Source organism: Orcinus orca, unplaced genomic scaffold (assembly GCF_937001465.1).
Source record: "Orcinus orca unplaced genomic scaffold, mOrcOrc1.1 scaffold_64, whole genome shotgun sequence".
Lineage (NCBI taxonomy): Eukaryota > Metazoa > Chordata > Mammalia > Artiodactyla > Delphinidae > Orcinus > Orcinus orca.
The window spans coordinates 567,968-594,955 of record NW_026043749.1 but is presented as its reverse complement, the minus strand read 5'-3'; the positions used below and the strand labels follow the sequence as shown (position 1 = coordinate 594,955).

At 43.8% G+C, this 26,988-nt stretch overlaps 1 long non-coding RNA gene across 3 annotated transcripts in view; it reads left to right on the top strand.

Moving 5' to 3' along the window:
* Nucleotides 1-255: 255 nt before the first annotated feature.
* The window catches only part of LOC125963189 (uncharacterized), a 524,668-nt gene continuing 497,935 nt past the window's right edge, over nucleotides 256-26,988 (top strand). For all 3 annotated transcript variants that reach the window (XR_007475002.1, XR_007475003.1, XR_007475001.1), the window contains exon 1: nucleotides 256-348. This is a non-coding gene — a long non-coding RNA (uncharacterized LOC125963189). The remainder of the gene's footprint in view (nucleotides 349-26,988) is intronic.

Genomic DNA, 26,988 nt, shown 5'->3' with positions numbered 1-26,988 from the left:
ATGGGATGTTGAGTCCATTTCGTTGAGCAAGGAGTAGCTCTTGTCTATTACATATTTGGCTTAAGGAACTTTATCTGTGCTCATTTCAATCTCTGGTTTTATGCAGCACCCCAACTCACCTTTCCCCTTAAGCAAGCATAAGTTGGTTTTCTACATTTGAGACCCTGTTCTGTTTTGTAATCCAGTTCCTGTGTAGCCAAGTTCACATTCTGTGTATTAGTGATATCTTATGATGTTTCTTTTTCTGTGTGACTTATTTCAGTTAGAATCATCATACCTGAATCCACTCATTATGCTGCTATGGGCCTGATGACATAGATTTCATTGCTGAGTGATACTGCATTGTACGTAAGTACCAACATATCTTTATCCATTTTTCACTATCTGCGATATTGAACTTGTACCTTAAAAGGGGTTCTTGAAAACAGAGCCGTCCCAAACATTGGGGTGGCTGTGTCTTTTTGATTTTAATTTCCCTAAGCTATAGGACCATAAGTGGAAGTGCCCTAGGCACTGTTGCTTTGTTTTTTAGATGTTTCAGGAAACGCCATACACTTCTCCCGAGTGGCTGTTGGCAATTTACATCCCGCCCATCAGCATAACAAGGCTCCCAGTTCTCCATGGCCTGTCCTGCCTTTCTGGATTTTACACTTTATTCACATGGCCCTTCTGACCCGGGGAAGTGAGACTTCACTGTAGTGCAGATTTCCTTTGCAAGATTGCTTGCTTGGCCAAAAAGGGCGTATGTGTTTTTTCCTGAATATATTCAGGAAAAACCGCATACGCCCTTTTTGGCCAAGTGCATCATTGTGGACGTTCTGCCTCTTTTCCTATGCTTTAAATGCAATTCCAGTCTACCTCCTGAAATCGGTTTCCTGCAATTCTGCCCCGCTTTCAAGTCCTCTTGGCAGCCTTACTTCAGTATATTTTTGGACGATAGCTGTCATTTATAACTCTGCAGGTTTGTGAATTACAGTGCCCCTGAGCTCCTTTCTTCAACTCGCTTTCTTGTGAGCTGGCCGCAACACCGCAGGATTGCTTCAGGCCCTAATCTGGTTCCGGCAAGGCACGCTGAGCCTTCGGTTAATTCCTCTTCCTGGTGGGAAATGAGAGTTAAATTTGCCCGTCCAGACACCTACAGCTAGTCTCTCATTGGTTCTCCCTATTCCTGTTCATCTTCCGCAGAAATTGCAAACTGGGCCAAACAGGAGGTTAAAGGCACTGACTCTCCAAGTCGGGAGAGTGTTAGTAAAGCGTCTGGAATGTTGCACCCGAGTACCAGGGGACGAGAACTGAGACATATTGGAACACGTCTCCCGATCACACGGTTGATCATACTCTGGGTTCCACATGCATGTTTTAGTTGAAGGAAGAATCCCTTAAACCTGGAGAGTTGAGACCCGTGGAATGGGTACCAGGCAATATGACTTCAAAGGGTCTTCATTTGCTCACTGAACCTCTCCAATCCTATCACTGCTGCGTTTATGCCCCTGTACACACGCTTGATTCCCTTTCGGAGACATAGCGATCCATAGGTTTTAAGATACTTACTAGTCAGGTACATTCTTAGGCGTTTAATATGGGGTGTTGAGTCCATTTCGTTGAGCAAGGAGTAGCTCTTGTCTATTCCATATTTGGCTTAAGGAACTTTATCTGTGCTCATTTCAATCTCTGGTTTTATGCAGCACCTCAACTCACCTTTCCCCTGAAGCAAGCATAAGTTGGTTTTCTACATTTGAGACCCTGTTCTCTTTTGTAATCCAGTTCCTGTGTAGCCAAGTTTACATTCCGTGTATTACTGATATCTTATGATGTTTCTTTTTCTGTGTGACTTATATCAGTTAGAATCATCATACCTGAATCCACTCATTATGCTGCTATGGGCCTGATGACATAGATTTCATTGCTGAGTGATATTGCATTGTACGTAAGTACCACAACTTCTTTATCCATTTTTCACTTTCTGTGATATTGAACTTGTCCCGTAAACGAGTTTCTAGTAAACAGAGCCGTCCCAAACTTTGGGGTGGCTGTGTCTTTTTGATTTTAATTTCCCTAAGCTATAGGACCATAAGTGGAAGTGCCCTAGGCTCTGTTGCTTTGTTTTTTAGATGTTTCAGGAAACACCATACACTTCTCCCGAGTGGCTGTTGGAAATATACATCCCGCCCATCAGCATAACAAGGCTCCCAGTTCTCCATGGCCTGTCCTGCCTTTCTGGATTTTACACTTTTTTCAGATGGCCCTTTTGACCGGGGGGAAGTGAGACTTCATTGTAGTGCAGATTTCCTTTGCAAGCTTGCTTGGTTGGCCAAAAAGGGCGTATGCGTTTTTTCCTGAATATATTCAGGAAAAAACGCATACACCCTTTTTGGCCAAGTGCATCATTGTCGACGTTTTGCCTCTTTTCCTATGCTTTAAATGCAATTCCAGTGTACCTCCTGAAATTGGTTTCCTGCAATTCTGCCCCGCTTTCAAGTCCTCTTGGCAGCCTTACTTCAGTATATTTTTGGACGATAGCTGTCATTTATAACTCTGCAGGTTTGTGAATTACAGTGCCCCTGAGCTCCTTTCTTCCACTCGCCTTCTTGTGAGCTGGCTGCAACACCGCAGGATTGCTTCAGGCCCTAATCTGGTTCCGGCACGGCACGCTGAGCCTTTGGTTAATTCCTCTTCCTGGTGGGAAATGAGAGTTAAATTTGCCTGTCCAGACACCTCCAGCTAGTCTCTCATTGGTTCTCCCTATTCCTGTTCATCTTCCGCAGAAATTGCAAACTGGGCCAAACAGGAGGTTAAAGGCACTGACTCCAAGTCGGGAGAGTGTTAGTAAAGCGTGTGGAATGTTGCACCCGAGTACCAGGGGACGACAACTGAGACATATTTGAACACGTCTCCCGATCACACGGTTGATCATACTCTGGGTTCCACATGCATGTTTTACCTGAAGGAAGAATCCCTTAAACCTGGAGAGCTGAGACCCGTGGAATGGGTACCATGCAATATGACTTCAAAGGGTATTCATTTGCTCACCGAACCTCTCCAATCCTATCACTGCTGCGTTTATGCCCCTGTACACACGCTTGATTCTCTTTCGGAGAAATAGCAATCCATAGGTTTTAAGATAGTTACTAATCAGCTACATTCTTAGGCGTTTAATATGGGGTGTTGAGTCCATCTCTTTGAACAAGAGGTAGCTCTTGTCTATTCCATATTTAGCTTAAGGAACTTTATCTGTGCTCATTTCAATCTCTGGTTTTATGCAGACCCCAACTCACCTTTCCCCTTAAGAAAGCATAAGTTGGTTTTCTAAATTTGAGACCCTGTTCTGTTTTGTAATTCAGTTCCTCTGTAGCCAAGTTTACATTCCGTGTATTAGTGATATCTTATGATGTTTCTTTTTCTGTGTGACTTATTTCAGTTAGAATCATCATACCTGAATCCACTCATTATGCTGCTGCGGGCCTTATGACATAGATTTCATTGCTGAGTGATATTGTATTGTACGTATGTACCACAACTTCTTTATCCATTTTTCATTTTCTCCAATATTGAACTTGTACCGTTAACGAGGTTCTTGTAAACAGAGCCATCCCAAACATTGGGGTGGCTGTGTCTTTTAGATTTTAATTTCCCTAAGCTATAGGACCATAAGTGGAAGTGCCCTAGGCTCTGTTGCTTTGTTTTTTAACTGTTTCAGGAAACACCATACACTTCTCCCAAGTGGCTGTTGGAAATATACATCCCGCCCATCAGCATAACAAGGCTCCCAGTTCTCCATGGCCTGTCCTGCCTTTCTGGATTTTACACTTTATTCAGATGGCCCTTTTGACCCGGGGAAGTGAGACTTCATTGTAGTGCAGATTTCCTTTGCAAGATTGTTTGCTGGGCCAAAAAGGGCGTATGTGTTTTTTCCTGAATATATTCAGGAAAAACTGCATATGCCCTTTTTGGCCAAGTGCATCATTGTGGACGTTCTGCCTCTTTTCCTATGCTTTAAATGCAATTCCAGTCTACCTCCTGAAATCGGTTTCCTGCAATTCTGCCCCGCTTTCAAGTCCTCTTGGCAGCCTTACTTCAGTATATTTTTGGACGATAGCTGTCATTTATAACTCTGCAGGTTTGTGAATTACAGTGCCCCTGAGCTCCTTTCTTCAACTCGCTTTCTTGTGAGCTGGCCGCAACACCGCAGGATTGCTTCAGGCCCTAATCTGGTTCCGGCACGGCACGCTGAGCCTTTGGTTAATTCGTCTTCCTGGTGGGAAATGAGAGTTAAATTTGCCCGTCCAGACACCTCCAGCTAGTCTCTCATTGGTTCTCCCTATTCCTGTTCATCTTCTGCAGAAATTGCAAACTGGGCCAAACAGGAGGTTAAAGGCACTGACTCTCCAAGTCGGGAGAGTGTTAGTAAAGCGTTTGGAATATTGCACCCGAGTACCAGGGGATGAAAACTGAGACATATTTGAACACGTCTCCCGATCACACGGTTGATCATACTCTGGGTTCCACATGCATGTTTTAGCTGAAGGAAGAATCCCTTAATCCTGGAGAGTTGAGACCCGTGGAATGGGTACCATGCAATATGACTTCAAAGGGTCTTCATTTGCTCACCAAACCTCTCCAATCCTATCACTGCTGCGTTTATGCCCCTGTACACACGCTTGATTCTCTTTCGGAGACATAGCAATCCATAGGTTTTAAGATACTTACTAGTCAGGTGCATTCTTAGGCGTTTAATATGGGGTGTTGAGTCCATTTCGTTGAGCAAGGAGTAGCTCTTGTCTATTCCATATTTGGCTTAAGGAACATTATCTGTGCTCATTTCAATCTCTGGTTTTATGCAGCTCCCCAACTCACTTTTCCCCTTAAGCAAGCATGTTGGTTTTCTAAATTTGAGACCCTCTTCTGTTTTGTAATCCAGTTCCTGTGTAGCCAAGTTTACATTCCGTGTATTAGTGATATCTTATGATGTTTCTTTTTCTGTGTGACTTATTTCAGTTAGAATCATCATACCTGAATCCACTCATTATGCTGCTACGGGCCTGATGACATAGATTTCATTGCTGAATGATATTGCATTGTACGTAAGTACCACAAATTCTTTATCCATTTTTCACTTTCTGCGATATTGAACTTGTACCCTAAACGAGGTTCTTGTAAACAGAGCCGTCCCAAACTTTGGGGTGGCTGTGTCTTTTTGATTTTAATTTCCCTAAGCTATAGGACCATAAGTGGAAGTGCCCTAGGCTCTGTTGCTTTGTTTTTTAGATGTTTCAGGAAACACCATAGACTTCTCCCCAGTGGCTGTTGGCAATTTACATCCCGCCCATCAGCATAACAAGGCTCCCAGTTCTCCATGGCCTGTCCTGCCTTTCTGGATTTTACACTTTTTTCAGATGGCCCTTTTGACCGGGGGGAAGTGAGACTTCATTGTGGTGCAGATTTCCTTTGCAAGCTTGCTTGGTTGGCCAAAAAGGGCGTATGCGTTTTTTCCTGAATATATTCAGGAAAAAACGCATACGCCCTTTTTGGCCAAGTGCATCATTGTCGACGTTCTGCCTCTTTTCCTATGCTTTAAATGCAATTCCAGTCTACCTCCTGAAATTGGTTTCCTGCAATTCTGCCCAGCTTTCAAGTCCTCTTGGCAGCCTTACTTCACTATATTTTTGGACGATAGCTGTCATTTATAACTCTGCAGGTTTGTGAATTACAGTGCCCCTGAGCTCCTTTCTTCAACTCGCTTTCTTGTGAGCTGGCCGCAACACCGCAGGATTGCTTCAGGCCCTAATCTGGTTCCGGCACGGCACGCTGAGCCTTTGGTTAATTCGTCTTCCTGGTGGGAAATGAGAGTTAAATTTGCCCGTCCAGACACCTCCAGCTAGTCTCTCATTGGTTCTCCCTATTCCTGTTCATCTTCTGCAGAAATTGCAAACTGGGCCAAACAGGAGGTTAAAGGCACTGACTCTCCAAGTCGGGAGAGTGTTAGTAAAGCGTTTGGAATATTGCACCCGAGTACCAGGGGATGAAAACTGAGACATATTTGAACACGTCTCCCGATCACACGGTTGATCATACTCTGGGTTCCACATGCATGTTTTAGCTGAAGGAAGAATCCCTTAATCCTGGAGAGTTGAGACCCGTGGAATGGGTACCATGCAATATGACTTCAAAGGGTCTTCATTTGCTCACCAAACCTCTCCAATCCTATCACTGCTGCGTTTATGCCCCTGTACACACGCTTGATTCTCTTTCGGAGACATAGCAATCCATAGGTTTTAAGATACTTACTAGTCAGGTGCATTCTTAGGCGTTTAATATGGGGTGTTGAGTCCATTTCGTTGAGCAAGGAGTAGCTCTTGTCTATTCCATATTTGGCTTAAGGAACATTATCTGTGCTCATTTCAATCTCTGGTTTTATGCAGCTCCCCAACTCACTTTTCCCCTTAAGCAAGCATGTTGGTTTTCTAAATTTGAGACCCTCTTCTGTTTTGTAATCCAGTTCCTGTGTAGCCAAGTTTACATTCCGTGTATTAGTGATATCTTATGATGTTTCTTTTTCTGTGTGACTTATTTCAGTTAGAATCATCATACCTGAATCCACTCATTATGCTGCTACGGGCCTGATGACATAGATTTCATTGCTGAATGATATTGCATTGTACGTAAGTACCACAAATTCTTTATCCATTTTTCACTTTCTGCGATATTGAACTTGTACCCTAAACGAGGTTCTTGTAAACAGAGCCGTCCCAAACTTTGGGGTGGCTGTGTCTTTTTGATTTTAATTTCCCTAAGCTATAGGACCATAAGTGGAAGTGCCCTAGGCTCTGTTGCTTTGTTTTTTAGATGTTTCAGGAAACACCATAGACTTCTCCCCAGTGGCTGTTGGCAATTTACATCCCGCCCATCAGCATAACAAGGCTCCCAGTTCTCCATGGCCTGTCCTGCCTTTCTGGATTTTACACTTTTTTCAGATGGCCCTTTTGACCGGGGGGAAGTGAGACTTCATTGTGGTGCAGATTTCCTTTGCAAGCTTGCTTGGTTGGCCAAAAAGGGCGTATGCGTTTTTTCCTGAATATATTCAGGAAAAAACGCATACGCCCTTTTTGGCCAAGTGCATCATTGTCGACGTTCTGCCTCTTTTCCTATGCTTTAAATGCAATTCCAGTCTACCTCCTGAAATTGGTTTCCTGCAATTCTGCCCAGCTTTCAAGTCCTCTTGGCAGCCTTACTTCACTATATTTTTGGACGATAGCTGTCATTTATAACTCTGCAGGTTTGTGAATTACAGTGCCCCTGAGCTCCTTTCTTCAACTCGCTTTCTTGTGAGCTGGCCGCACCACCGCATGATTGCTTCAGGCCCTAATCTGGTTCTGGCATGGCACACTGAGCCTTTGGTTAATTCCTCTTCCTCGTTGGAAATGAGAGTTAATTTGGCCCGTCCAGACACCTCCAGCTAGTCTCTCATTGGTTCTCCCTATTCCTGTTCATCTTCTGCAGAAATTGCATACTGGGCCAAACAGGAGGTTAAAGGCACTGACTCTCCAAGTCAGGAGAGTGTTAGTAAAGCATCTGGAATGTTGCACCCGAGTACCAGGGGATGAAAACTGAGACATATTTGAACTCGTCTCCGAATCACACGGTTGATCATACTCTGGGTTCCACATGCATGTTTTAGCTGAAGGAAGAATCCCTTAAATCTGGAGAGTTGAGACCTGTGGAATGGGTACCATGCAATATGACTTCAAAGGGTCTTCATTTGCTCACCGAACCTCTCCAATCCTATCACTGCTGCGTTTATGCCCCTGTACACACGCTTGATTCTCTTTCGGAGACATAGCAATCCAGAGGTTTTAAGATACTAGTCAGGTAAATTCTTAGGCGTTTAATATGGGGTGTTGAGTCCATTTCGTTGAGCAAGGAGTAGCTCTTGTCTATTCCATATTTGGCTTAAGGAACTTTATCTGTGCTCATTTCAATCTCTGGTTTTATGCAGCACCCCAACTAAGCTTTCCCCTTAAGCAAGCATAAGTTGGTTTTCTAAATTTGTGTCCCTGTTCTGTTTTGTAATTCAGTTCCTGTGTAGCCAAGTTTACATTCCGTGTATTAGTGATATCTTATGATGTTTCTTTTTCTGTGTGACTTATTTCAGTTAGAATCATCATACCTGAATCCACTCATTATGCTGCTACAAGCCTGATGACATAGATTTCATTGCTGAGTGTTATTGTATTGTACATAAGTACCACAACTTGTTTATCCATTTTTTGCTTTCTGCGATATTGAAGTTGTACCGTTAATGAGGTTCTTGTACACAGAGCCATCCCAAACATTGGGGTGGCTGTGTCTTTTAGATTTTAATTTCCCTAAGCTATAGGACCATAAGTGGAAGTGCCCTAGGCTCTGTTGCTTTGTTTTTTAACTGTTTCAGGAAACACCATACACTTCTCCAGAGTGGCTGTTGGCAATTTACATCCCGCCCATCAGCATAACAAGGCTCCCAGTTCTCCGTGGCCTGTCCTGCCTTTCTGGATTTTACACTTTTTTCAGATGGCCCTTTTGACCTGGGGAAGTGAGACTTCATTGTAGTGCAGATTTCCTTTGCAAGCTTGCTTGGTTGGCCAAAAAGGGCGTATGCGTTCTTTTCTGAATATATTCAGGAAAGAACGCATACGCCCTTTTTGTCCAAGTGCATCATTGTCAAAGTTCTGCCTCTTTTCCTATGCTTTAAATGCAATTCCAGTCTACCTCCTGAAATCGGTTTCCTGCAATTCTGCCCCGCTTTCAAGTCCTCTTGGCAGCCTTACTTCAGTATATTTTTGGACGATAGCTGTCATTTATAACTCTGCAGGTTTGTGAATTACAGTGCCCCTGAGCTCCTTTCTTCAACTCGCTTTCTTGTGAGCTGGCCGCAACACCGCAGGATTGCTTCAGGCCCTAATCTGGTTCCGGCACGGCACGCTGAGCCTTTGGTTAATTCGTCTTCCTGGTGGGAAATGAGAGTTAAATTTGCCCGTCCAGACACCTCCAGCTAGTCTCTCATTGGTTCTCCCTATTCCTGTTCATCTTCTGCAGAAATTGCAAACTGGGCCAAACAGGAGGTTAAAGGCACTGACTCTCCAAGTCGGGAGAGTGTTAGTAAAGCGTCTGGAATATTGCACCCGAGTACCAGGGGATGAAAACTGAGACATATTTGAACACGTCTCCTGATCACACGGTTGATCATACTCTGGGTTCCACATGCATGTTTTAGCTGAAGGAAGAATCCCTTAATCCTGGAGAGTTGAGACCCGTGGAATGGGTACCATGCAATATGACTTCAAAGGGTCTTCATTTGCTCACCGAACCTCTCCAATCCTATCACTGCTGCGTTTATGCCCCTGTACACACGCTTGATTCTCTTTCGGAGACATAGCAATCCATAGGTTTTAAGATACTTACTAGTCAGGTGCATTCTTAGGCGTTTAATATGGGGTGTTGAGTCCATTTCGTTGAGCAAGGAGTAGCTCTTGTCTATTCCATATTTGGCTTAAGGAACTTTATCTGTGCTCATTTCAATCTCTGGTTTTATGCAGCACCCCAACTCACCTTTCCCCTTAAGCAAGCATAAGTTGGTTTTCTAAATTTGAGACCCTCTTCTGTTTTGTAATCCAGTTCCTGTGTAGCCAAGTTTACATTCCGTGTATTAGTGATATCTTATGATGTTTCTTTTTCTGTGTGACTTATTTCAGTTAGAATCATCATACCTGAATCCACTCATTATGCTGCTACGGGCCTGATGACATAGATTTAATTGCTGAGTGATATTGCATTGTACGTAAGTACCACAAATTCTTTATCCATTTTTCACTTTCTGCGATATTGAACTTGTACCGTACACGAGGTTCTTGTAAACAGAGCCGTCCCAAACATTGGGGTGGCTGTGTCTTTTAGATTTTAATTTCCCTAAGCTATAGGACCATAAGTGGAAGTGCCCTAGGCTCTGTTGCTTTGTTTTTTAACTGTTTCAGGAAACACCATACACTTCTCCCGAGTGGCTGTTGGCAATTTACATCCCGCCCATCAGCATAACAAGGCTCCCAGTTCTCCATGGCCTGTCCTGCCTTTCTGGATTTTACACTTTTTTCAGTTGGCCCTTTTGACCTGGGGAAGTGAGACTTCATTGTAGTGCAGATTTCCTTTGCAAGCTTGCTTGGTTGGTCAAAAAGGGCGTATGCGTTTTTTCCTGAATGTATTCAGGAAAAAACGCATACGCCCTTTTTGGCCAAGTGCATCATTGTAGAAGTTCTGCCTCTTTTCCTATGCTTTAAATGCAATTCCAGTCTACCTCCTGAAATCGGTTTCCTGCAATTCTGCCCCGCTTTCAAGTCCTCTTGGCAGCCTTACTTCAGTATATTTTTGGACGATAGCTGTCATTTATAACTCTGCAGGTTTGTGAATTACAGTTCCCCTGAGCTCCTTTCTTCAATTCGCTTTCTTGTGAGCTGGCCGCAATATCGCAGGATTGCTTCAGGCCCTAATCTGGATCCGGTATTGCACGCTGAGCTTTTGGTTAATTCCTCTTCCTGGTGGGAAATGAGAGCTAAATTTACCCGTCCAGACACCTCCAGCTAGTGTCTCATTGGTTCTCCCTATTCCTGTTCATCTTCCGCAGAAATTGCAAACTGAGCCAAACAGGAGGTTAAAGGCACTGACTCTCCAAGTCGGGAGAGCATTAGTAAAGCATATGGAATGTTGCACCCGAGTACCAGGGGAGGAGAACTGAGACATATTTGAACACGTCTCCCGATCACATGGTTGATCATACTCTGGCTTCAACATGCATGTTTTAGCTGAAGAAAGAATCCCTTAAACCTGGTGAGTTGAGACCCGTGGAATGGGTACCATGCAATATGACTTCAAAGGGTCTTCATTTGCTCACCGAACCTCTCCAATCATATCACTCCTGCGTTTATGCCCCTGTACACACGCTTGATTCTCTTTCGGAGACATAGCAATCCATAGGTTTTAAGATACTTACTTGTCAGGTACATTCTTAGGCGTTTAATATGGGGTGTTGAGTCCATTTCGTTGAGCAAGGAGTAGCTTTGTCTATTCCATATTTGGCTTAAGGAACTTTATCTGTGCTCATTTCAATCTCTGGTTTTCTGCAGCACCCCAACTCACCTTTCCCCTTAAGCAAGCATAAGTTGGTTTTCTACATTTGAGACCCTCTTCTGTTTTGTAATCCAGTTCCTGTGTAGCCAAGTTTACTTTCCGTGTATTAGTGATATCCTATGATGTTTCTTTTTCTGTGTGACTTATTTCAGTTAGAATCATCATACCTGAATCCACTCATTATGCTGCTACGGGCCTGATGACATAGATTTCATTGCTGAGTGATATTGCGTTATACGTAAGTACCAACATATCTTTATCCATTTTTCACTATCTGCGATATTGAACTTGTACCGTACACGAGGTTCTTGAAAACAGAGCCGTCCCAAACTTTGGGGTGGCTGTGTCTTTTTGATTTTAATTTCCCTAAGCTATAGGACCATAAGTGGAAGTGCCCTAGGCACTGTTGCTTTGTTTTTTAGATGTTTCAGGAAACGCCATACACTTCTCCAGAGTGGCTGTTGGCAATTTACATCCCGCCCATCAGCATAACAAGGCTCCCAGTTCTCCATGGCCTGTCCTGCCTTTCTGGATTTTACACTTTATTCAGTTGGCCCTTTTGACCCGGGGAAGTGAGACTTCATTGTAGTGCAGATTTCCTTTGCAAGATTGCTTGCTTGGCCAAAAAGGGCGTATGTGTTTTTTCCTGAATATATTCAGGAAAGAACGCATACACCCTTTTTGGCCAAGTGCATCATTGTGGACGTTCTGCCTCTTTTCCTATGCTTTAAATGCAATTCCAGTCTATCTCCTGAAATCGGTTTCCTGCAATTCTGCCCCGCTTTCAAGTCCTCTTGGCAGCCTTACTTCAGTATATTTTTGGACGATAGCTGTCATTTATAACTCTGCAGGTTTGTGAATTACAGTGCCCCTGAGCTCCTTTCTTCAACTCGCTTTCTTGTGAGCTGGCCGCAACACCGCAGGATTGCTTCAGGCCCTAATCTGGTTACGGCACGGCCCGCTGAGCCTTTGGTTAATTCCTCTTCCTGGTGGGAAATGAGAGTTAAATTTGCCCGTCCAGACACCTCCAGCTAGTCTCTCATTGGTTCTCCCTATTCCTGTTCATCTTCTGCAGAAATTGCAAACTGGGCCAAACAGGAGGTTAAAGGCACTGACTCTCCAAGTCGGGAGAGTGTTAGTAAAGCGTCTGGAATATTGCACCCGAGTACCAGGGAATGAAAACTGAGACATATATGAACACGTCTCCCGATCACACGGTTGATCATACTCTGGGTTCCACATGCATGTTTTAGCTGAAGGAAGAATCCCTTAATCCTGGAGAGTTGAGACCCGTGGAATGGGTACCATGCAATATGACTTCAAAGGGTCTTCATTTGCTCACTGAACCTCTCCAATCCTATCACTGCTGCGTTTATGCCCCTGTACACACGCTTGATTCTCTTTCGGAGACATAGCAATCCATAGGTTTTAAGATACTTACTAGTCAGGTGCATTCTTAGGCGTTTAATATGGGGTGTTGAGTCCATTTCGTTGAGCAAGGAGTAGCTCTTGTCTTTTCCATATTTGGCTTAAGGAACTTTATCTGTGCTCATTTCAATCTCTGGTTTCATGCAGCTCCCCAACTCACTTTTCCCCTTAAGCAAGCATGTTGGTTTTCTAAATTTGAGACCCTCTTCTGTTTTGTAATCCAGTTCCTGTGTAGCCAAGTTTACATTCCGTGTATTAGTGATATCTTATGATGTTTCTTTTTCTGTGTGACTTATTTCAGTTAGAATCATCATACCTGAATCCACTCATTATGCTGCTACGGGCCTGATGACATAGATTTCATTGCTGAATGATATTGCATTGTACGTAAGTACCACAAATTCTTTATCCATTTTTCACTTTCTGCGATATTGAACTTGTACCCTAAACGAGGTTCTTGTAAACAGAGCCGTCCCAAACTTTGGGGTGGCTGTGTCTTTTTGATTTTAATTTCCCTAAGCTATAGGACCATAAGTGGAAGTGCCCTAGGCTCTGTTGCTTTGTTTTTTAGATGTTTCAGGAAACACCATAGACTTCTCCCCAGTGGCTGTTGGCAATTTACATCCCGCCCATCAGCATAACAAGGCTCCCAGTTCTCCATGGCCTGTCCTGCCTTTCTGGATTTTACACTTTTTTCAGATGGCCCTTTTGACCGGGGGGAAGTGAGACTTCATTGTGGTGCAGATTTCCTTTGCAAGCTTGCTTGGTTGGCCAAAAAGGGCGTATGCGTTTTTTCCTGAATATATTCAGGAAAAAACGCATACGCCCTTTTTGGCCAAGTGCATCATTGTCGACGTTCTGCCTCTTTTCCTATGCTTTAAATGCAATTCCAGTCTACCTCCTGAAATTGGTTTCCTGCAATTCTGCCCAGCTTTCAAGTCCTCTTGGCAGCCTTACTTCACTATATTTTTGGACGATAGCTGTCATTTATAACTCTGCAGGTTTGTGAATTACAGTGCCCCTGAGCTCCTTTCTTCAACTCGCTTTCTTGTGAGCTGGCCGCAACACCGCAGGATTGCTTCAGGCCCTAATCTGGTTCCGGCACGGCACGCTGAGCCTTTGGTTAATTCGTCTTCCTGGTGGGAAATGAGAGTTAAATTTGCCCGTCCAGACACCTCCAGCTAGTCTCTCATTGGTTCTCCCTATTCCTGTTCATCTTCTGCAGAAATTGCAAACTGGGCCAAACAGGAGGTTAAAGGCACTGACTCTCCAAGTCGGGAGAGTGTTAGTAAAGCGTTTGGAATATTGCACCCGAGTACCAGGGGATGAAAACTGAGACATATTTGAACACGTCTCCCGATCACACGGTTGATCATACTCTGGGTTCCACATGCATGTTTTAGCTGAAGGAAGAATCCCTTAATCCTGGAGAGTTGAGACCCGTGGAATGGGTACCATGCAATATGACTTCAAAGGGTCTTCATTTGCTCACCAAACCTCTCCAATCCTATCACTGCTGCGTTTATGCCCCTGTACACACGCTTGATTCTCTTTCGGAGACATAGCAATCCATAGGTTTTAAGATACTTACTAGTCAGGTGCATTCTTAGGCGTTTAATATGGGGTGTTGAGTCCATTTCGTTGAGCAAGGAGTAGCTCTTGTCTATTCCATATTTGGCTTAAGGAACATTATCTGTGCTCATTTCAATCTCTGGTTTTATGCAGCTCCCCAACTCACTTTTCCCCTTAAGCAAGCATGTTGGTTTTCTAAATTTGAGACCCTCTTCTGTTTTGTAATCCAGTTCCTGTGTAGCCAAGTTTACATTCCGTGTATTAGTGATATCTTATGATGTTTCTTTTTCTGTGTGACTTATTTCAGTTAGAATCATCATACCTGAATCCACTCATTATGCTGCTACGGGCCTGATGACATAGATTTCATTGCTGAATGATATTGCATTGTACGTAAGTACCACAAATTCTTTATCCATTTTTCACTTTCTGCGATATTGAACTTGTACCCTAAACGAGGTTCTTGTAAACAGAGCCGTCCCAAACTTTGGGGTGGCTGTGTCTTTTTGATTTTAATTTCCCTAAGCTATAGGACCATAAGTGGAAGTGCCCTAGGCTCTGTTGCTTTGTTTTTTAGATGTTTCAGGAAACACCATAGACTTCTCCCCAGTGGCTGTTGGCAATTTACATCCCGCCCATCAGCATAACAAGGCTCCCAGTTCTCCATGGCCTGTCCTGCCTTTCTGGATTTTACACTTTTTTCAGATGGCCCTTTTGACCGGGGGGAAGTGAGACTTCATTGTGGTGCAGATTTCCTTTGCAAGCTTGCTTGGTTGGCCAAAAAGGGCGTATGCGTTTTTTCCTGAATATATTCAGGAAAAAACGCATACGCCCTTTTTGGCCAAGTGCATCATTGTCGACGTTCTGCCTCTTTTCCTATGCTTTAAATGCAATTCCAGTCTACCTCCTGAAATTGGTTTCCTGCAATTCTGCCCAGCTTTCAAGTCCTCTTGGCAGCCTTACTTCACTATATTTTTGGACGATAGCTGTCATTTATAACTCTGCAGGTTTGTGAATTACAGTGCCCCTGAGCTCCTTTCTTCAACTCGCTTTCTTGTGAGCTGGCCGCACCACCGCATGATTGCTTCAGGCCCTAATCTGGTTCTGGCATGGCACACTGAGCCTTTGGTTAATTCCTCTTCCTCGTTGGAAATGAGAGTTAATTTGGCCCGTCCAGACACCTCCAGCTAGTCTCTCATTGGTTCTCCCTATTCCTGTTCATCTTCTGCAGAAATTGCATACTGGGCCAAACAGGAGGTTAAAGGCACTGACTCTCCAAGTCAGGAGAGTGTTAGTAAAGCATCTGGAATGTTGCACCCGAGTACCAGGGGATGAAAACTGAGACATATTTGAACTCGTCTCCGAATCACACGGTTGATCATACTCTGGGTTCCACATGCATGTTTTAGCTGAAGGAAGAATCCCTTAAATCTGGAGAGTTGAGACCTGTGGAATGGGTACCATGCAATATGACTTCAAAGGGTCTTCATTTGCTCACCGAACCTCTCCAATCCTATCACTGCTGCGTTTATGCCCCTGTACACACGTTTGATTCTCTTTCGGAGACATAGCAATCCAGAGGTTTTAAGATACTAGTCAGGTAAATTCTTAGGCGTTTAATATGGGGTGTTGAGTCCATTTCGTTGAGCAAGGAGTAGCTCTTGTCTATTCCATATTTGGCTTAAGGAACTTTATCTGTGCTCATTTCAATCTCTGGTTTTATGCAGCACCCCAACTAAGCTTTCCCCTTAAGCAAGCATAAGTTGGTTTTCTAAATTTGTGTCCCTGTTCTGTTTTGTAATTCAGTTCCTGTGTAGCCAAGTTTACATTCCGTGTATTAGTGATATCTTATGATGTTTCTTTTTCTGTGTGACTTATTTCAGTTAGAATCATCATACCTGAATCCACTCATTATGCTGCTACAAGCCTGATGACATAGATTTCATTGCTGAGTGTTATTGTATTGTACATAAGTACCACAACTTGTTTATCCATTTTTTGCTTTCTGCGATATTGAAGTTGTACCGTTAATGAGGTTCTTGTACACAGAGCCATCCCAAACATTGGGGTGGCTGTGTCTTTTAGATTTTAATTTCCCTAAGCTATAGGACCATAAGTGGAAGTGCCCTAGGCTCTGTTGCTTTGTTTTTTAACTGTTTCAGGAAACACCATACACTTCTCCAGAGTGGCTGTTGGCAATTTACATCCCGCCCATCAGCATAACAAGGCTCCCAGTTCTCCGTGGCCTGTCCTGCCTTTCTGGATTTTACACTTTTTTCAGATGGCCCTTTTGACCTGGGGAAGTGAGACTTCATTGTAGTGCAGATTTCCTTTGCAAGCTTGCTTGGTTGGCCAAAAAGGGCGTATGCGTTCTTTTCTGAATATATTCAGGAAAGAACGCATACGCCCTTTTTGTCCAAGTGCATCATTGTCAAAGTTCTGCCTCTTTTCCTATGCTTTAAATGCAATTCCAGTCTACCTCCTGAAATCGGTTTCCTGCAATTCTGCCCCGCTTTCAAGTCCTCTTGGCAGCCTTACTTCAGTATATTTTTGGACGATAGCTGTCATTTATAACTCTGCAGGTTTGTGAATTACAGTGCCCCTGAGCTCCTTTCTTCAACTCGCTTTCTTGTGAGCTGGCCGCAACACCGCAGGATTGCTTCAGGCCCTAATCTGGTTCCGGCACGGCACGCTGAGCCTTTGGTTAATTCGTCTTCCTGGTGGGAAATGAGAGTTAAATTTGCCCGTCCAGACACCTCCAGCTAGTCTCTCATTGGTTCTCCCTATTCCTGTTCATCTTCTGCAGAAATTGCAAACTGGGCCAAACAGGAGGTTAAAGGCACTGACTCTCCAAGTCGGGAGAGTGTTAGTAAAGCGTCTGGAATATTGCACCCGAGTACCAGGGGATGAAAACTGAGACATATTTGAACACGTCTCCTGATCACACGGTTGATCATACTCTGGGTTCCACATGCATGTTTTAGCTGAAGGAAGAATCCCTTAATCCTGGAGAGTTGAGACCCGTGGAATGGGTACCATGCAATATGACTTCAAAGGGTCTTCATTTGCTCACCGAACCTCTCCAATCCTATCACTGCTGCGTTTATGCCCCTGTACACACGCTTGATTCTCTTTCGGAGACATAGCAATCCATAGGTTTTAAGATACTTACTAGTCAGGTGCATTCTTAGGCGTTTAATATGGGGTGTTGAGTCCATTTCGTTGAGCAAGGAGTAGCTCTTGTCTATTCCATATTTGGCTTAAGGAACTTTATCTGTGCTCATTTCAATCTCTGGTTTTATGCAGCACCCCAACTCACCTTTCCCCTTAAGCAAGCATAAGTTGGTTTTCTAAATTTGAGACCCTCTTCTGTTTTGTAATCCAGTTCCTGTGTAGCCAAGTTTACATTCCGTGTATTAGTGATATCTTATGATGTTTCTTTTTCTGTGTGACTTATTTCAGTTAGAATCATCATACCTGAATCCACTCATTATGCTGCTACGGGCCTGATGACATAGATTTAATTGCTGAGTGATATTGCATTGTACGTAAGTACCACAAATTCTTTATCCATTTTTCACTTTCTGCGATATTGAACTTGTACCGTACACGAGGTTCTTGTAAACAGAGCCGTCCCAAACATTGGGGTGGCTGTGTCTTTTAGATTTTAATTTCCCTAAGCTATAGGACCATAAGTGGAAGTGCCCTAGGCTCTGTTGCTTTGTTTTTTAACTGTTTCAGGAAACACCATACACTTCTCCCGAGTGGCTGTTGGCAATTTACATCCCGCCCATCAGCATAACAAGGCTCCCAGTTCTCCATGGCCTGTCCTGCCTTTCTGGATTTTACACTTTTTTCAGTTGGCCCTTTTGACCTGGGGAAGTGAGACTTCATTGTAGTGCAGATTTCCTTTGCAAGCTTGCTTGGTTGGTCAAAAAGGGCGTATGAGTTTTTTCCTGAATGTATTCAGGAAAAAACGCATACGCCCTTTTTGGCCAAGTGCATCATTGTAGAAGTTCTGCCTCTTTTCCTATGCTTTAAATGCAATTCCAGTCTACCTCCTGAAATCGGTTTCCTGCAATTCTGCCCCGCTTTCAAGTCCTCTTGGCAGCCTTACTTCAGTATATTTTTGGACGATAGCTGTCATTTATAACTCTGCAGGTTTGTGAATTACAGTTCCCCTGAGCTCCTTTCTTCAATTCGCTTTCTTGTGAGCTGGCCGCAATATCGCAGGATTGCTTCAGGCCCTAATCTGGATCCGGTATTGCACGCTGAGCTTTTGGTTAATTCCTCTTCCTGGTGGGAAATGAGAGCTAAATTTACCCGTCCAGACACCTCCAGCTAGTGTCTCATTGGTTCTCCCTATTCCTGTTCATCTTCCGCAGAAATTGCAAACTGAGCCAAACAGGAGGTTAAAGGCACTGACTCTCCAAGTCGGGAGAGCATTAGTAAAGCATATGGAATGTTGCACCCGAGTACCAGGGGAGGAGAACTGAGACATATTTGAACACGTCTCCCGATCACATGGTTGATCATACTCTGGCTTCAACATGCATGTTTTAGCTGAAGAAAGAATCCCTTAAACCTGGTGAGTTGAGACCCGTGGAATGGGTACCATGCAATATGACTTCAAAGGGTCTTCATTTGCTCACCGAACCTCTCCAATCATATCACTCCTGCGTTTATGCCCCTGTACACACGCTTGATTCTCTTTCGGAGACATAGCAATCCATAGGTTTTAAGATACTTACTTGTCAGGTACATTCTTAGGCGTTTAATATGGGGTGTTGAGTCCATTTCGTTGAGCAAGGAGTAGCTTTGTCTATTCCATATTTGGCTTAAGGAACTTTATCTGTGCTCATTTCAATCTCTGGTTTTCTGCAGCACCCCAACTCACCTTTCCCCTTAAGCAAGCATAAGTTGGTTTTCTACATTTGAGACCCTCTTCTGTTTTGTAATCCAGTTCCTGTGTAGCCAAGTTTACTTTCCGTGTATTAGTGATATCCTATGATGTTTCTTTTTCTGTGTGACTTATTTCAGTTAGAATCATCATACCTGAATCCACTCATTATGCTGCTACGGGCCTGATGACATAGATTTCATTGCTGAGTGATATTGCGTTATACGTAAGTACCAACATATCTTTATCCATTTTTCACTATCTGCGATATTGAACTTGTACCGTAAACGAGGTTCTTGAAAACAGAGCCGTCCCAAACTTTGGGGTGGCTGTGTCTTTTTGATTTTAATTTCCCTAAGCTATAGGACCATAAGTGGAAGTGCCCTAGGCACTGTTGCTTTGTTTTTTAGATGTTTCAGGAAACGCCATACACTTCTCCAGAGTGGCTGTTGGCAATTTACATCCCGCCAATCAGCATAACAAGGCTCCCAGTTCTCCATGGCCTGTCCTGCCTTTCTGGATTTTACACTTTATTCAGTTGGCCCTTTTGACCCGGGGAAGTGAGACTTCATTGTAGTGCAGATTTCCTTTGCAAGATTGCTTGCTTGGCCAAAAAGGGCGTATGTGTTTTTTCCTGAATATATTCAGGAAAGAACGCATACACCCTTTTTGGCCAAGTGCATCATTGTGGACGTTCTGCCTCTTTTCCTATGCTTTAAATGCAATTCCAGTCTATCTCCTGAAATCGGTTTCCTGCAATTCTGCCCCGCTTTCAAGTCCTCTTGGCAGCCTTACTTCAGTATATTTTTGGACGATAGCTGTCATTTATAACTCTGCAGGTTTGTGAATTACAGTGCCCCTGAGCTCCTTTCTTCAACTCGCTTTCTTGTGAGCTGGCCGCAACACCGCAGGATTGCTTCAGGCCCTAATCTGGTTACGGCACGGCCCGCTGAGCCTTTGGTTAATTCCTCTTCCTGGTGGGAAATGAGAGTTAAATTTGCCCGTCCAGACACCTCCAGCTAGTCTCTCATTGGTTCTCCCTATTCCTGTTCATCTTCTGCAGAAATTGCAAACTGGGCCAAACAGGAGGTTAAAGGCACTGACTCTCCAAGTCGGGAGAGTGTTAGTAAAGCGTCTGGAATATTGCACCCGAGTACCAGGGAATGAAAACTGAGACATATATGAACACGTCTCCCGATCACACGGTTGATCATACTCTGGGTTCCACATGCATGTTTTAGCTGAAGGAAGAATCCCTTAATCCTGGAGAGTTGAGACCCGTGGAATGGGTACCATGCAATATGACTTCAAAGGGTCTTCATTTGCTCACTGAACCTCTCCAATCCTATCACTGCTGCGTTTATGCCCCTGTACACACGCTTGATTCTCTTTCGGAGACATAGCAATCCATAGGTTTTAAGATACTTACTAGTCAGGTGCATTCTTAGGCGTTTAATATGGGGTGTTGAGTCCATTTCGTTGAGCAAGGAGTAGCTCTTGTCTTTTCCATATTTGGCTTAAGGAACTTTATCTGTGCTCATTTCAATCTCTGGTTTCATGCAGCTCCCCAACTCACTTTTCCCCTTAAGCAAGCATGTTGGTTTTCTAAATTTGAGACCCTCTTCTGTTTTGTAATCCAGTTCCTGTGTAGCCAAGTTTACATTCCGTGTATTAGTGATATCTTATGATGTTTCTTTTTCTGTGTGACTTATTTCAGTTAGAATCATCATACCTGAATCCACTCATTATGCTGCTACGGGCCTGATGACATAGATTTCATTGCTGAGTGATATTGCATTGTACGTAAGTACCACAAATTCTTTATCCATTTTTCACTTTCTGCGATATTGAACTTGTACCCTAAACGAGGTTCTTGAAAACAGAGCCGTCCCAAACTTTGGGGTGGCTGTGTCTTTTTGATTTTAATTTCCCTAAGCTATAGGACCATAAGTGGAAGTGCCCTAGGCACTGTTGCTTTGTTTTTTAGATGTTTCAGGAAATGCCATACACTTCTCCGGAGTGTCTGTGGCAATTTACATCCCGCCCATCAGCATAACAAGGCTCCCAGTTCTCCATGGCCTGTCCTGCCTTTCTGGATTTTACACTTTATTCAGATGGCCCTTTTGACCCGGGGAAGTGAGACTTCATTGTAGTGCAGATTTCCTTTGCAAGATTGCTTGCTTGGCCAAAAAGGGCGTATGTGTTTTTTCCTGAATATATTCAGGAAAAACCGCATACGCCCTGTTTGGCCAAGTGCATGATTGTCGATGTTCTGCGTCTTTTCCTATGCTTTAAATGCAATTCCAGTCTACCTCCTGAAATCGGTTTCCTGCAATTCTGCCCCGCTTTCAAGTCCTCTTGGCAGCCTTACTTCAGTATATTTTTGGACGATAGCTGTCATTTATAACTCTGCAGGTTTGTGAATTACAGTGCCCCTGAGCTCCTTTCTTCAACTCGCTTTCTTGTGAGCTGGCCGCAACACCGCAGGATTGCTTCAGGCCCTAATCTGGTTCCGGCACGGCACGCTTAGCCTTCGGTTAATTCATCTTCCTGGTGGGAAATGAGAGTTAAATTTGCCCGTCCAGACACCTCCAGCTAGTCTCTCATTGGTTCTCCCTATTCCTGTTCATCTTCTGCAGAAATTGCAAACTGGGCCAAACAGGAGGTTAAAGGCACTGACTCTCCAAGTCGGGAGAGTGTTAGTAAAGCGTCTGGAATATTGCACCTGAGTACCAGGGGATGAAAACTGAGACATATTTGAACACGTCTCCTGATCACACGGTTGATCATACTCTGGGTTCCACATGCATGTTTTAGCTGAAGGAAGAATCCCTTAATCCTGGAGAGTTGAGACCCGTGGAATGGGTACCATGCAATATGACTTCAAAGGGTCTTCATTTGCTCACCGAACCTCTCCAATCCTATCACTGCTGCGTTTATGCCCCTGTACACACGCTTGATTCTCTTTCGGAGACATAGCAATCCATAGGTTTTAAGATACTTACTAGTCAGGTGCATTCTTAGGCGTTTAATATGGGGTGTTGAGTCCATTTCGTTGAGCAAGGAGTAGCTCTTGTCTATTCCATATTTGGCTTAAGGAACTTTATCTGTGCTCATTTCAATCTCTGGTTTTATGCAGCACCCCAACTCACCTTTCCCCTTAAGCAAGCATAAGTTGGTTTTCTAAATTTGAGACCCTCTTCTGTTTTGTAATCCAGTTCCTGTGTAGCCAAGTTTACATTCCGTGTATTAGTGATATCTTATGATGTTTCTTTTTCTGTGTGACTTATTTCAGTTAGAATCATCATACCTGAATCCACTCATTATGCTTCTACGGGCCTGATGACATAGATTTAATTGCTGAGTGATATTGCATTGTACGTAAGTACCACAAATTCTTTATCCATTTTTCACTTTCTGCGATATTGAACTTGTACCGTACACGAGGTTCTTGTAAACAGAGCCGTCCCAAACTTTGGGGTGGCTGTGTCTTTTTGATTTTAATTTCCCTAAGCTATAGGACCATAAGTGGAAGTGCCCTAGGCTCTGTTGCTTTGTTTTTTAGATGTTTCAGGAAACACCATAGACTTCTCCCCAGTGGCTGTTGCCAATTTACATCCCGCCCATCAGCATAACAAGGCTCCCAGTTCTCCATGGCCTGTCCTGCCTTTCTGGATTTTACACTTTTTGCAGATGGCCCTTTTGACCGGGGGGAAGTGAGACTTCATTGTGGTGCAGATTTCCTTTGCAAGCTTGCTTGGTTGGCCAAAAAGTGCGTATGCGTTTTTTCCTGAATATATTCAGGAAAAAACGCATACGCCCTTTTTTGCCAAGTGCATCATTTTTCACGTTCTGCCTCTTTTCCTATGCTTTAAATGCAATTCCAGTCTACCTTCTGAAATCGGTTGCCTGCAATTCTGCCCCACATTCAAGTCCTCTTGGCAGCCTTTCTTCACTATATTTTTGGACGATAGCTGTCATTTATAACTCTGTAGGTTTTTGAATTACAGTGCCCCTTAGCTCCTTTATTCAACACGCTTTCTTGTGAGCTGGCCGCAACACCGCAGGATAGCTTCAGGCCCTAATCTCTTTCCGGCACGACATGCTGAGCCTTTGGTTAATTCCTCTTCCTGGTGGGAAATGAGAGTTAAATTTGCCCGTCCAGACACCTCCAGCTAGTCTCTCATTGGTTCTCCCTATTCCTGTTCATCTTCCACTGAAATTTTAAACTGGGCCAAACAGGAGGTTAAAGGCACTGACTCTCCAAGTCGGGAGAGTGTTATTAAAGCGTCTGGAATGTTGCACCCGAGTACCAGGGGACGACAACTGAGACATATATGAACACGTCTCCCGATCACACGGTTGATCATACTCTGGGTTCCACATGCATGTTTTACCTGAAGGAAGAATCCCTTAAACCTGGAGAGCTGAGACCCGTGGAATGGGTACCATGCAATATGACTTCAAAGGGTATTCATTTGCTCACCGAACCTCTCCAATCCTATCACTGCTGCGTTTATGCCCCTGTACACACGCTTGATTCTCTTTCGGAGAAATAGCAATCCATAGGTTTTAAGATACTTACTAATCAGCTACATTCTTAGGCGTTTAATATGGGGTGTTGAGTCCATCTCGTTGAACAAGAGGTAGCTCTTGTCTATTCCATATTTAGCTTAAGGAACTTTATCTGTGCTCATTTCAATCTCTGGTTTTATGCAGCACCCCAACTCACCTTTCCCCTTAAGAAAGCATAAGTTGGTTTTCTAAATTTGAGACCCTGTTCTGTTTTGTAATTCAGTTCCTGTGTAGCCAAGTTTACATTCCGTGTATTAGTGATATCTTATGATGTTTCTTTTTCTGTGTGACTTATTTCAGTTAGAATCATCATACCTGAATCCACTCATTATGCTGCTGCGGGCCTGATGACATAGATTTCATTGCTGAGTGATATTGCATTGTACGTAAGTACCACAACTTCTTTATCCATTTTTCATTTTCTGCGATATTGAACTTGTACCGTTAACGAGGTTCTTGTAAACAGAGCCATCCCAAACATTGGGGTGGCTGTGTCTTTTAGATTTTAATTTCCCTAAGCTATAGGACCATAAGTGGAAGTGCCCTAGGCTCTGTTGCTTTGTTTTTTAACTGTTTCAGGAAACACCATACACTTCTCCCGAGTGGCTGTTGGCAATTTACATCCCGCCCATCAGCATAACAAGGCTCCCAGTTCTCCATGGCCTGTCCTGCCTTTCTGGATTTTACACTTTTTTCAGATGGCCCTTTTGACCAGGGGGAAGTGAGACTTCATTGTAGTGCAGATTTCCTTTGCAAACTTGCTTGGTTGGCCAAAAAGGGCGTATGCGTTTTTTCCTGAATATATTCAGGAAAAAACACATACGCCCTTTTTGGCCAAGTGCATCATTTTCCACGTTCTGCCTCTTTTCCTATGCTTTAAATGCAATTCCAGTCTACCTTCTGAAATCGGTTGCCTGCAATTCTGCCCCGCATTCAAGTCCTCTTGGCAGCCTTTCTTCACTATATTTTTGGACGATAGCTGTCATTTATAACTCTGTAGGTTTGTGAATTACAGTGCCGCTGAGCTCCTTTATTCAACTCGCTTTCTTGTGAGCTGGCCGCAACACCGCAGGATAGCTTCAGGCCCTAATCTCTTTCTGGCACGGCATGCTGAGCCTTTGGTTAATTCCTCTTCCTGGTGGGAAATGAGAGTTAAATTTGCCCGTCCAGACACCTCCAGCTAGTCTCTCATTGGTTCTCCCTATTCCTGTTCATCTTCCGCTGAAATTTTAAACTGGGCCAAACAGGAGGTTAAAGGCACTGACTCTCCAAGTCGGGAGAGTGTTAGTAAAGCGTCTGGAATGTTGCACCCGAGTACCAGGGGACGACAACTGAGTCATATTTGAACACGTCTCCCGATCACACGGTTGATCATACTCTGGGTTCCACATGCATGTTTTACCTGAAGGAAGAATCCCTTAAACCTGGAGAGCTGAGACCCGTGGAATGGGTACCATGCAATATGACTTCAAAGGGTATTCATTTGCTCACCGATCCTCTCCAATCCTATCACTGCTGCGTTTATGCCCCTGTACACACGCTTGATTCTCTTTCGGAGACATAGCAATCCATAGGTTTTTTTTTTTTTTTTTTTTTTTTTGCGGTATGGGGGTCTCTCACTCCTGTGGCCTCTCCCATTGCGGAGCACAGGCTCCGGACGCGCAGGCTCAGCGGCCATGGCTCACGGGCCCAGCTGCTCCGCGGCATGTGGGATCTTCCCGGACCGAGGCACGAACACATGACCCTGCATCGACAGGCGGACTCTCAACCACTGCGCCACGAGGGAAGACCAATCCATAGGTTTTAAGATACTTACTAGTCAGGTACATTCTTAGGCGTTTAATATGGGGTGTTGAGTCCATTTCGTTGAGCAAGGAGTAGCTCTTGTCTATTCCATATTTGGCTTAAGAAACTTTATCTGTGCTCATTTCAATCTCTGGTTTTATGCAGCACCCCAACTCACCTTTCCCCTTAAGCAAGCATAAGTTGGTTTTCTACATTTGAGACCCTGTTCTGTTTTGTAATCCAGTTCCTGTGTAGCCAAGTTTACATTCCGTGTATTAGTGATATCTTATGATGTTTCTATTTCTGTGTGACTTATCTCAGTTAGAATCATCATACCTGAATCTACTCATTATGCTGCTATGGGCCTGATGACATAGATTTCATTGCAGACTGATATTGCATTGTACGTAACTACCATAACTTCTTCATCCATTTTTCACTTTCTGCGATATTGAACTTGTACCCTAAACGAGGTTCTTGTAAACAGAGCCGTCCCAAACTTTGGGGTGGCTGTGTCTTTTTTATTTTAATTTCCCTAAGCTATAGGACCATAAGTGGAAGTGCCCTAGGCTCTGTTGCTTTGTTTTTTAGATGTTTCAGGAAACACCATACACTTCTCCCGAGTGGCTGTTGGCAATTTACATCCCGCCCATCAGCATAAAAAGGCTCCCAGTTCTCCATGGCCTGTCCTGCCTTTCTGGATTTTACACTTTTTTCAGATGGCACTTTTGACCTGGGGGAAGTGAGACTTCATTGTAGTGCACATTCCTTTGCAAAATGGCTTGGTTGACCAAAAAGGGCGTATGCGTTTTTTCCTAAATATATTCAGGAAAAAACGCATACGCCCTTTTTGGCCAAGTGCATCATTGTCCACGTTCTGCCTCTTTTCCTATGCTTTCAATGCAATTCCTGTCTACCTCCTGAAATCGGTTTACTGCAATTCTGCCCCGCTTTCAAGTCCTCTTGGCAGCCTTACTTCAGTATATTTTTGGACGATAGCTGTCATTTATAACTGTGCAGGTTTGTGAATTACAGTGCCCCTGAGCTCCTTTCTTCAACTCGCTTTCTTGTGAGCTGGCCGCAACACCACATGATTGCTTCAGGCCCTAATCTGGTTCCGGCACGGCACGCTGAGCGTTTGGTTAATTCGTCTTCCTGGTGGGAAATGAGAGTTATATTTGCCCATCCAGACACCTCCAGCTAGTCTGTCATTGGTTCTCCCTATTCCTGGAAATATTCCGCAGAAATTGAAAACTGGCCAAACAGGAGGTTAAAGGCACTGACTCTCCAAGTTGGGAGAGTGTTAGTAAAGCTTCTGGAATGTTGCAGACGAGTACCAGGGGACGAGAACTGAGACATATTGGAACACGTCTCCCGATCACACGGTTGATCATACTCTGGGTTCCACATGCATGTTTTAGCTGAAGGAAGAATCCCTTAAACCTTGAGAGTTGAGACCCGTGGAATGGGTACCATGCAATATGACTTCAAAGGGTCTTCATTTGCTCACTGAACCTCAACAATCCTATCACTGCTGCGTTTATGCCCCTGTACACATGCTTGATTCTCTTTCA